We start from the raw sequence: 12,796 nt of genomic DNA on the forward strand, positions 1-12,796 counted from the left end.
CTAAATTTCCTCAGCAGCGATTCACGAAAAGAACACCTCCTTTCCTCTAGAGACTCCCACCCGAGTTCCTGAAGCATTTCCGTAACACTCGCGTGATGATCAAACCTACCATTATCAAATCTAGCAGCCCGCCTCTGAATTGCTTCTATGTCCTCCCTCAATCCGACCTGATAGGGATTCCAAACGCTCAAGCAGTACTGAAGAATAGGTCGTATTAGTGTTTTATAAGCGGTCTCCTTTACAGATGAACCACATCTTCCCAAAATTCTACCAATGAACCGAAGACTACTATCCGCCTTCCCCACAACTGCCATTACATGCTTGTCCCACTTCATATCGCTCTGCAATGTTATGCCCAAATATTTAATCGACGTGACTGTGTCAAGCGCTACACTACTAATGGAGTATACAAACATTACAGGATTCTTTTTCCTACTCATTTGCATTAATTTACATTTATCTATATTTGGAGCTAGCTGCCATTCTTTACACCAATCACAAATCCTGTCCCAGTCATCTTGTATCCTCCTACACTCACTCAACGACGACACCTTCCCGTACACCACAGCATCATCAGCAAACAGCCGCACATGGCTATCCACCCTATCTGAAAGATCATTTATGTAGATAGAAAATAACAGCGGACCTACCACACTACCCAGATGACACCCTCAGCTCCGATGAACACCCACCATCGAGGACAACGTACTGGGTTCTGTTACTTAGGAAGTCTTCGAGCCACTCACATACTTGGGAACCAATCCCATATGCTCGTACTTGAGGAGTCTGCAGTGGGGCACCGAGTCAAACGCTTTCCGGAAGTCAAGGAATATGGCATCCGTCTGATACCCTTGATCCATGGAGGAGGAGGGAAGAGGAGGATTTGGCGGTCGTTGCATGTGCAGCAATTATTTTACTGTATAAAGGCGATTATCAGAGAAAAAATAAGAAAAAGTAACGACACTGGCGGACGGCCTCTCTCTTTTAAGAAGTAGAGTGCAGTGTGGTTGGACTACATTAATGTATACTTTGAAGCTGAATCGGAATATGGGCCTTTTCATATTTTTTCCCTGATTTCAAAATTGTTATTGAACTGTGTAGGCCCTAAAGTTTCCAAAGGTAGTACCTGTTTTAGAAGAGCCGTACCTACAGTAGAAAGTAAATAGTCACTCCCGGTTTTCAGACTGAGATTTTCACTCTGCAACGGAGTATGCGCTGATATGAAACTTCCTGACAGATTAAAACTATGTGCCGGACCGAGACTCGAAATCGGGACGTTTGCCATTCACGGGCAAGTGTTCTACCATATCAGCTCACACTCCACTGCAGAGTGAAAATCTCATTCTGGAAACATCCCCTAGGCTGTGGCTAAGCCGTGTCTCCACAATATCCTTTCTTCCAGGAGTGCTAGTTCTGCAAGGTTCGCAGAAGATATTCTGTGAAATTTGGAAGGTAGGAAACGAGGTACTGGCAGAATTGAAGCTGTGGGGAAGGGTCGTGAGTCGTGCTTGGGTAGATCAGTTGGTAGAGCACTTGCCCGCGAAAGGCAAAGGTCCCGAGTTCGAGTCTCGGTCCGGCACATAGTTTTAATCTGTCAGGAAGTTTCACTTCCGGATTTATTTGTTTCTGGCCGCCTTTAACGGCGAAAAGATATCAATCAAGACATCATTTTATTTTCCACTCCATGCATATCCCTTTCTAATAGCTGAGGTATTTCCCACCAAGCGTCTAATCTTTTCAAATTTTTTTATAATCGCAGTTCACAGGGCAAATAAACATAGCCATTCACGATAAAATTATCAGGTTTATAGCTCTCTCCATATCCCTCTCTATATTCCAGTACTTTTCAACACAACAAATACAAGGCGTCAGCGAGAACAGGCATTGTCTGCAGGGGAAACAGCGACTGTTGATATTAAGTTTCTCGTAACATCCACAAGACGCACTCAGCATGCTTTTTTTATTCACTGGTTTCGCTCTTTCATTTAACAGTCAGTTACTGAAACTTTAAACTTTAAATTACAGAGTTTCTGTGATGCTCTTGTCTAACTTAAGTGGGAAACCGGTCAGTGAAACATACTAAGTGAGACTTTTGGCAGCCATGAAAAACTTAAATACACACACGTCCTAGAAACACAGCAAATCGCTACTGTACAAACGAATATTTGACCCGGCGTTGACACTACGAGAGGCGTCCCAATGCCAACCAACCGCCAACGCTTTGAATCTACCGCCAGTACACTGAACCGCTAATAGCTTCATCTACATCTACATCTACATACATACTCCACACTCCACCATATGGTGCGTGGCGGAGGGTACCTCGTACCACAACTAGCATCTTCTCTCCCTGTTCCACTCCCAAACAGAACGAGGGAAAAATGACTGCCTATATGCCTCTGTACGAATCGTCTGTTCTATATATGAAAGGCCACATTCACAGGAGATGTTGTAAACCGCAGCCTTCGCAGCAACAAATCACTTTTACCGGAACTCAAGTGTGCTGCTGTATTCGATGGGGGACGAAACATCATTTTTAATTTGTGCTTGCTCAGGGTCCGCCCTATTTTTGACGATACTATTCCCGGATATGGCAGGGAAGCCGTGGATTTAAATACTTCTGTTTGTTCTTCTGCACTGTTTATGGCCACCTTTAGTTTCATTCGTAGCGCCTCACGTATCTGCTATGGAGGATAGCTATTGGCTTCAAAATCTCTCTTTAACTGTAGGTGATCTTCGTGTAGAAATGCTGGTTCCTTAAATTTCCTCAGTAGCGATTCACGAAAAGAATGCCTCCTCTCCTCTAGAGACTCCCACCCGAGTTCCTGAAGCATTTCCGTAACACTCACGTGATGGTCAAACCTACCAGTAACAAATCTAGCAGCCCGCCTCTGAATTGCTTCTATGTCCTCCGTCAATCCTACCTGATAGGGATCCCAAACGCTCGATTAGTACTGAAGAATAGGTCGTATTAGTGTTTTATAAGCGGTCTCCTTTACAGATGAACCACATCTTCCCAAAATTCTACCAATGAACCGAAGACGACCATCCGCTTTCCCCACAACTGCCGTTACGTGCTCGTTCCACTTCATATCGCTCTGCAATATTACGCCCAAATATTTAATCGACGTGACTGTGTCAAGTGCAACACTACTAATGGAGTATTCAAACATTACAGGATTCTTTTTGCTATTCATCTGCATTAATTTACATTTATCTATATTTAGAGTTTTCTGCCGTTCTTTACACCAGTCACAAATCCTGTCCAAGTCATCCTGTATCCTCCTACACTCACTCAACGACGACACCTTCCCGTACACCACAGCATCATCAGCAAACAGCCGCACATTGCTATCCACTCTATCCAAAAGATCATTTATGTAGATAGAAAATAACAGCGGACCTACCACACTTCCCTGGGGCACTCCAGATGATACCCTCACCTCTGATGAACACTCACCATCGAGGACAATGTACTGGGTTCTATTACTTAAGAAGTCTTCGAGTCACTCACATACTTGGGAACCAATCCCATATGCTCGTACCTTAGGAGTCTGCAGTGGGGCACCGAGTCAAACGCTTTCCGGAAGTTAAGGAATATGGCATCCGTCTGATACCCTTCATCCATGGTTCGCAAGATATCATGTGAAAAAAGGGGGAGTTGCGTTTCGCAGGAGCGATGATTTCTAAAGCCGTGCTGATGCATGGACAGCAACTTCTCTGTCTCAAGGAAATTCATTATATTCGAACTGAGAATATGTTCTAGGATCCTGCAACAAACCGATGTTAAGGTTATTGGTCTGTAATTTTGAGGATCCGTCCTTCTACCCTTCTTATATACAGGCGTCACCTGCGCTTTTTTCCAGTCGCTCGGGACTTTACGCTGGGCTTGAGATTCGCGATAAATGCAAGCTAAGTAAGGAGCCAATGCAGTAGAGTACTTTCTGCAAAACCCAACTGGAATCCCATCAGGACCTGGCGATTTATTTATTTTCAACCCATTCAGCTGCTTTACAACCCCAGGGATGTCTATCACTACGTCCTCCATACGGGAATCTGTGCGAGACTCAAACGGCGGTATGTTTGTACGATCCTCCTGCCTGAAACATTTCTCAAATGCTAAATTTAAAATTTCAGCTTTCGTTTTGCTGTCTTTCGTTGCCAGGCCAGACTGATTAGTGAGTGACTGGATGGAGGCCTACGACCCGCTTACCGATTTTACTTAAGACCAGAATTTCCTTGGGTTTTCAGCAAGATCTTTTGCTAAGGTATGACGGTGGTAGTGTTTGAATGCTTCGCGCATCGCTCTTTTTACAGCAGCACGAATCTCTACCAACTTTTGCCTGTCCTCACTCTCCCGATCTTTCTTGCATCGCGAATGCAACTGCCTTTGCTTCCTGAGCATTCTCCGAATTGCGCTGTTAAACCACGGTGTGTCCCATTTGCCGCCTGTGCACAAAAAGCACATCTCGGCCTACTAAGCGGTTGACTGTCGTCCATTGGCCTCCAATGGCCTACTGTTAAGCGTGGTAACACAGTAGCATCAGGACTAAGGGAAGGAAACGAAGCGTTAGCTCTTAGGGATGAGTTGGGATGTGCTATGACGGAGTAAGGAGTAATTGGGCTCGTCATAGCAGGGGCGAACGACAACTGAGCCACGAATTATGTTCCGCAGGCCTACACGGGACGAGAAGTGGAAGGGGGCGCTCCAGCCTCGAGGAATTCCTGGCGGGGACCTTGCACGTTGCTGGGCCATTACCTCCGCGATCGGCGCCGATCACTCCCACAGGATAGCCGCGCGCCGGCGGCTGCGGGTCAGTTATCACAACGGGAGGCGTTTAATGAGCGGCGCCTCGGCAAGGTGGAGCTGTTCTGCGCAGGGGCGCAGGGCAATTACGGCGGCAATAACGCCGACCCCCAACCCCCGGCCCCCGCCCCCGCTCGCGCGTGATTTATAAAAATAGGCCGATGCCCCCGATGTGCCGGCAGTCGATAGGCGAGCGATATCTCGCCCCAGCCACCCCGGGCCGCCCTTTCTTTATTCGTTTAATCAGCACTGGAGTTGACGGAGGCGGCACGCGCCCGGATCTGCACGGCGCTCCAATTGCTTTCGACTTTAATTAAAGTGGAGTGAGAGCCGGGCAGCGCCCCGCCGGGCCGCGGCGCGCCACCATACGTCACGACCCGAGGCGGGGCTCCGGTCGCTGCTTCGAAGCTCGTGCGCGTCTTCTCTACAAGCAGATGTGCTCAGTGGATTCAGCACTGATCCTTTTTCATTTCGTATGCCGATGTTTTATATCGGATTCTGTTAGTAGACAACATTTTATATTATATCCTAATAAATATTCTACGTAAGGGTAAGATGTTTAACACAAGCACACACACACACACACACACACACACACACACACACACACACACACACACACACACGTACACATACCTATGGTGCCCCATGTATCTTGACTGATCGAGGAAGTGATGAGGGATGACATGATTGAGCCGTAATAAAATTTTCTGTTTAGAAGAACTTGCCGCAGCGCGTAGTGTAAAGCAGTCGCCTTCCGTTTCTGGCGGTGGCGCCGCTGTGGCAATCGCAGCTTTGGTGTCTCCCTCTGGTGGAATAGAGGAGAAGTTGCCTGTTCACGTGCATTTAAGGGGCGCTATGAGCTCTGCATGGGGTCAGTCTGTCAGTCTGAGTCTAGTCAGTTGGTCAGCTGGTTCAGTGTCGGGCAGTCAGTGTCTGTCTGTCTATCTGTCTGTCTGTCTCTCAGTCTGCCGTACGTGAAGGTAGTCAGTCAGTCGGAGGCAGTTGGTCAGCCAGGGCAGTCTGTCAGCCTGGGCGAGTTATAAGTTAAGTGATTAGTGATATGTTGTGTGGTGTCACCGCCAGACACCACACTTGCTAGGTGGTAGCCTTTAAATCGGCCGCGGTCCGTTAGTATACGTCGGACCCGCGTGTCGCCACTATCAGTGATTGCAGACCGAGCGCCGCCACACGGCAGGTCTAGAGAGACGTCCTAGCACTCGCCCCAGTTGTACAGCCGACTTTGCTAGCGATGGTTCACTGACAAATTACGCTCTCATTTGCCGAGACGATAGTTAGCATAGCCTTCAGCTACGTCATTTGCTACGACCTAGCAAGGCGCCATTATCATTTGCTATTTATCTTGTGATGCATGTACCGTCAGACCGATGTTCACCAATTATGAATTAAAGTTAAGTATTCCAGCAGCTACGTACCTTTTTTTGCTAGTATAATTACTTTACCTGTTCCAGACCTCACGCCAGCCTGCGTGAGCTTAAACGCGTGCCTTTCGGCTTCCTCTCCTAGTGGCTTGGCTGTCTTGCCAAGTCACAACATGTTGTTTCAGTTACTTGTTAAATTCTTCTTGTGTTCTTGGTCAGTCTCTCGTCCGCATTTGTTAGGCAGTTAGTGTCTGTCTGTTTTTTTGTCGGTCTGCCGTACGTTAATAGCTGCCTCTGTCATAATTGTCGGATTCGGTGTTAACGAATTTATTGGTTAAAGGCCGAATTCTTGAAATATGTTTGTCTTGCTTATCATCTTGCGAGGTGGTATATGTGTAATGTAGAGCATGTTGCACATTTTATGTAAGTCTTCATTTTATGGGTTTTATTTAAATAGTCATTCTAGGTTATAAGCTTGCCACCCTTCCACCGCAAGAGTCCTTTTAGAAAAATTGCACTTTCAGTGGCAAAAAATTTGAGGGTTGTACCATTTCCATTCTTCTTACGGGGTACATAGTTTACATGTTTGTGTGAGTTGTTAACATTTTTTTGTTTAAAGTAATCTGGTGTGTTGCAGATTTGCACCAGTGTACTCTTTCAGAGGTTGTTGTGAGCGGTCATGACTACGGCCGTGTTGAAAGGGAGCAGGCAAGCTTCTCAGCCCGAAGGCTCCTACTGTTGATATTGTTCTTTGCCTCTAAATAAAACTGTAACTTGATATTTCGAGGGCGTTTTTCTGCTTATAATTATTAATCTGTTTTGAAAAGGCTTTTAGGAATAAAATTCAAATTTGTTAAATTGTGACTTGATATTTCGAGTGTGCTTTTCTGCTTATAATTTTAAATCTGTTTTGAAAAAGCTTTTAGGAATAAATTCACATTTGTTAAAAGTAATTTTCCATCAGTTACTTCCTGGCAACTACTTCCACGCTCACATAGTGTGATTAAATGTGTCCATGTTCTTGATGAATCGCCAGTAAATAAAGTAAATTCTTTAAGAAAAAAATTTTGAAAGTAAATTCACGGTTCAATGATCACCTCAAAACTCTCAGCGATCCAATTGCTCTAGAGTCTGTACAAAGTGAAACACTCAGAAACAATGGTCTGCAGGACGTCACGATAAAAGAATGCATAGAACAACGGAACAGTAATAAGTTTTTTAGATTGCAGAGAGGTAACGTGCAAGTATGTCCAAAAGCGCCATTTTATGTGTGACCGGACAGGTCGGTATTAAACGGTGCTCAGTCGGTGCAGAGCCATTATAAGAAATGGAAACCTGTAACCAAGTGCCATTACCCCTCGCCGACATCACAGAGTGGAATATCAGCATGGGTGCGTTAGAACGATTGGTTTTCCGGAGGTATGTCAGTCGCTCCGTGATACTGCGGATGGTGTGGGGTACGCTGCTTCAATAGTGAGACGTACGTGGAACCAGTGGAGGGAAAAGGGCCGTACACTGTGCTGACAGGGCGTTGGATGACGCAGTGTGACCACAGTGCTAGATGACCGCCATTTTGTCCGGTTCACAGTAACAGCACGACGCTGGAGCACTACAACAGGTTCAAATGGCTCTGAGCACTATGGCACTTAACATCGGAGGTCAACTTTCCCCTAGAACTTAGAACTACTTAAACCTAACTAACCTAAGGACATCACACACATCCATGCCCGAGGCAGGATTCGAACCTGCGACCGTAGCGGTCGCACGGTTCCAGACACTACAACAGGCTTGGACACATCTGCGTCGACGGTTAGAGGTCGTCTTCTGTGTGCCGGACTGGTGGCACGCAAGCCATTGTGTCGGCTTCCGTTGACCAGACCCCTTAACGCCGCAGACTTCAATAGGCATAGCTGTCGCTGTATATAGCTTAGCTATCTTCAGAGCGAGCTGAAATAGAGACGCTTCAGGTCTCCTGTTTTATAGTTCAAATGGGTCTGAGCACTATGGGACTTACATCTGAGATCATCAGTCCTCTAGACTTAGAACTACTTAGACCTAGCAATCGGGCAGATAAATGCCTAGGGTGATGATTTTGGCGTCCTTACCTGTAAGAAGCAGTCTAGCCTCCCACGTCTTGAGGACAATCTGAGTAGCTACCGCAACATCAGGGAGGTTCTACAGCTCGAGGCACTGTCAGTCCTCCAAACCATTCCACGTGTCATGTTTCACCACGATAATGACCCTCCCCCCTCCCCCCCCCCCCAAATCATGTGGCGAGGGGTGTGCGTACCTTCCGCGAAGACCACTAATTGACTAACGGATCAACAGAGAGTGCAAAACTGCCACAATCCGGATAACGCAAAATAAAGTAATAAGGCCCTGTGACTCCTGATTGAACTGCAGTGGCAGTGTTGACATTAACTGATTCAGAATTGATCACTTTTAATTAAAGAGGGGTGCACATTGATGTTATATTCAGCTATTGAACACAAGATGCAAATGTTGAACATAAATTTAATTAAGAAAGTGACTTGGGATTTCAACTACTTGATTCAAAACGGTTGCAGTCGATTAGCACAAATTTATTTTAACTCCCGACCTTCAATCATCACATTACAAGACTGTATTATCTGGCAATGGTAATAAATTGCGTTTCCGTGGAGTAAAGCGTGATAACTCAAAAGTAATTCCTATTGACTGACCCAGGCGTAATGCGAAGTGCGAGAAGAATTCTACAATACACGGCCCATGAAACCCTCATGGAAACTTTGCCTACGTGATCCAACAAATTAATCAGTGGCTGGAGCGGGCCCAATATCACCGAATACAGCGTGGCGGAGCGGCGTCGTTGTGCGGGCGTTGATCGACCTCATGGTGCTGCAAGGTTGTGCTTGTCTATTCACTCCTAGCTATCTTGCTCAGTACATAGCTGAACCAAAACTTCCTATCTCCAAGCTCAATCGTTCCATTTGCTAAGTCCTAAACTGCAGAGATGCTCACACTTTCTCAGGCAAGCTGAGTAAAGAACGCCAAGTCCACACTCTAGGCAAGCTTGGAATGGAAGACCACTACGGAGACTTCTAACAGTCTGCTCTTTGCCTCTGTTTCCCCTCCAGCAAAATCACTTACGCCAATTGCAGCGCAAGTTATGTTAATTGTGTGTTGCTTCCCAGTGCTGACCAATGCCTGCTCTGGGAAGTGAACAAATTCCCACAAAATTTCCCTTCCTCTCAACTTCTGCTATTTAGTTCCTCCCAGGCCACCCATCAAGGTTAGCGTCTGCACAAACACCAATTTTTCCGGAATTCTGACTCCCAGGAGAGTACTTCAAATTCCTTGGTCCTACATTCCCATCGGAGGCCAGTGTATTTCATTCTGTCGCTCTTCACCTGATTTACTTCAGACTCTGCAGAACGTGAATTCAGCGTGAAGTTGCTATAGTCACGAACACGCATATTTTGACCTCTATTGACCACTACAGCTTTGCGCAGCTTTCTCTCATGTTTCACTGAAAAAAGGACGACGGACATTTATCAACAGGTGTACAAGTTCTCCGTCTGCTTCCTGGTACACCAGCATGGGGTCAACAAACCTACTCACTGTCACTCATCTTAAGGCAGCTGGAGGCTGCTTCCCGTTACCGCTTTCTCAGAGCTTGAGCCGCCCTAAGCTGCCTATTGTCGCTTCCATTCGCTGCTCCCCGCCAGCCACAGTCAATTCTGAATACTTCCCTGGGATAAACTAGCTTCCAGTAAATCAACGTGTTTCCACAAAGTTTTCATGTCGTGTGAATTACTTTAAAACCATCACCCGACATTAATTATTCAAATACATCCATACTATACCCTCTACAAGATGCATTGTGCCTTGTCAGTCATTTTTGTTCAGTCCTACTGTTCGCTCAACGTGAGTTAGGTGATCTTTCATGACTTCATGTAAGGGGCATAGTTCTTGCCATCTTACACTTTGTTCATTACAAAGATAGGATCAGCAAGTACGTCTTTCTAAAATATCACCCTATACATTTTATTGAGAATCCACTACCTCTCTTCAAGACTTAAATGGCTCTGAGCACTATGGGACTTAACTGCTCAGGTCATCAGTCCCCTACAACTTAGAACTACTTAAACCTAACTAACCTAAGGACATCACATACATCCATGCCCAAGGCTGGATTCGAACCTGTGACCATAGCAGTCATGTGGTTCCAGACCGTAGCGCCTAGAAGTGCTCGGCCACAACGGCCGGCTCCTCAAGATGTAAACATGTCATTAAGAACGTAACACAAATTTTACGTTGACTATCCTCGGGTACAGGCACACAATGTAGGTACCGTGGGTATCACAACTCGTCCTCTTGCTGGAGTTGACAATAAATAAAAGGAAATATAAGGAAAATTCTCACCACACATTCAGTCAATCAGCTTCAGTTGAAGGTTGAGTAGAGTGTACAGGAAAGAAGATATAGTAGATAAGATAATCATCTATTGGCACTGTGCTATATGTACCCATCGTACCAATGAAAATATTATTGCAATTTCAGTTACGCTAACTTACATTTTCCACACATGGGCACTATTTCTACCTTCTCTTCCTCTCATATACACACATCAAAGAAAGATTTGCAGCACCCCAGTTCCCAGAACTCCTGACGATAGACGTTGACTGTGGATGGTGTATCACAGACACAGTCCCTTTGACTGTTCAGAGATGTCACTAACCCTTCGCGAAGATGTAAACAACCATGCATGAGCAGCGCCTATTAGACGAAGGGAGTCCCATAGCCGATCAGTTCTAATCATTCCACCAAGGAGATACACTACTTGTGTTGTCTGTAGTTGAACAATGCCTAGACGGTCAATACGGCGATTAGATCGCATCCTCATTGTTCTTTGTGCCAGGAAGGACTCTCAACAAGGGAAGTGTCCGGGCATCTCAGAGTGAACCAAAGCGCTGCTGTTCGGACTTGGAGGAGATACAGAGACAGGAACTCTCAATGACATGCATCGCTCAGGCCGCCCAAGAGCTACTACTGCAGTGGATGACCGTTACCCACTGATTATGGCTCGGAGGAACCCTGACAACAAGGCCACCTTGTTGAATAACGCTTTTACTGCGGTCACAGGACTTCGTGTTACGACTCAAACGGTGCGCAATAGGCTCCATGACGCGCAACGTCACTCCCGACGTCCATGACGAGGGTCGTCTTTGCATCCACAATACCATGCAGCGCGGTACAGATAGGCCCAACAACATGCCGAATGGGCCGCTCACGATTGCCATCACGTTGTCTTCACCGATGAGTGTTGCATATGCCTTCAACCAGACAATCGTCGGAGACGTGTTTGGAGGAAACCTGGTCAGGCTGAACGCCTAGCCACACTTTCTAGCGAGTGCAGCAATGTGGAGGTTCCCTGCTGTTTTGCTGTGGCAGTATGTGAGGCCTGCGTACGCCGCTGGTGCTCATGGAAGGCTCCGAAACAACTGTACGATACGTGAATGCCATCCTCCGACCGACAGCGCAACCATATCGGTTTCATATTAGCGAGGCATTCGTTTTCATGGAAGACAATTCGCATCCCCATAGGGCACATCTTGTGAATCACGTCCGTCAGGATAACGACGTCGTTCGACTGGAGTGGCAAGCATGTTCTCTAGACATGAACCCTATCGAACATGCCTGAGATAGATTGAAAAGGATTATTTATGGACGGCGTGACCGACCAACCACTCTGAGGAATCTACGCCGAATCGACGTTGAGGAGTGGGACAAAATGGACCAACAGTGCCTTGATGAACTTGTGGATAGTATGCCACTACGAATACAGGCATTCATCAATACAAGAGGATGTGCTACTGGGTATTAGAGGTACCGGTGCGTACAGCAATATGGACCACAACTTGTGAAGGTCTCGCTGTATGGTGGTACAACACGCAACGTGTGGTTTACATGAGTAGTAAAAAGAGCGGAAATGATGTTTATATTGACCTCTATTCCAGTTTTCTGTACAGGTTCCAGAACTCTCGGAACCGAGGTGATGCAAAACTTTTTTTTGATGTGTGTGCATTTACTCACACAAAACTTTGACAGTTGACGTTTGACTGAAGCACAGGTCTGCATTTTCCTTGTTTTTCCATTTTTTTGTCAGCTCCTGCAAGTGAACGAGTTACGTTACCCTGGGTACCTGCACCGTGTATTAGCACAGAAGAGTTGAAGTCACTTTTGTCTAACGTTTATCATAACGTTATTTTTATGCGGATGTTGAAGTGCGATGCATTTCTGATCAGTTCTTGAGGAGATGACATAGACTAACGACTAAAACACATGGGACGCGCCGGCCGCGGTGGTCTAGCGGTTCTGGCGCTGCAGTCCGGAACCGCGGGACTGCTACGGTCGCAGGTTCGAATCCTGCATCGGGCATGGGTGTGTGTGATGTCCTTAGGTTAGTTAGGTTTAAGTAGTTCTAAGTTCTAGGGGACTTATGACCTAAGATGTTGAGTCCCATAGTGCTCAGAGCCATTTGAACATGGGACGCTATTTAAAAGAGATGTACCACTGTTCATGTTTTGGTAATGAAGATAAGCACAGTCACGGTACTCAAAGGTAT

This window comes from Schistocerca serialis, chromosome 9 (assembly GCF_023864345.2).
Source record: "Schistocerca serialis cubense isolate TAMUIC-IGC-003099 chromosome 9, iqSchSeri2.2, whole genome shotgun sequence".
NCBI classification, from domain to species: domain Eukaryota; kingdom Metazoa; phylum Arthropoda; class Insecta; order Orthoptera; family Acrididae; genus Schistocerca; species Schistocerca serialis.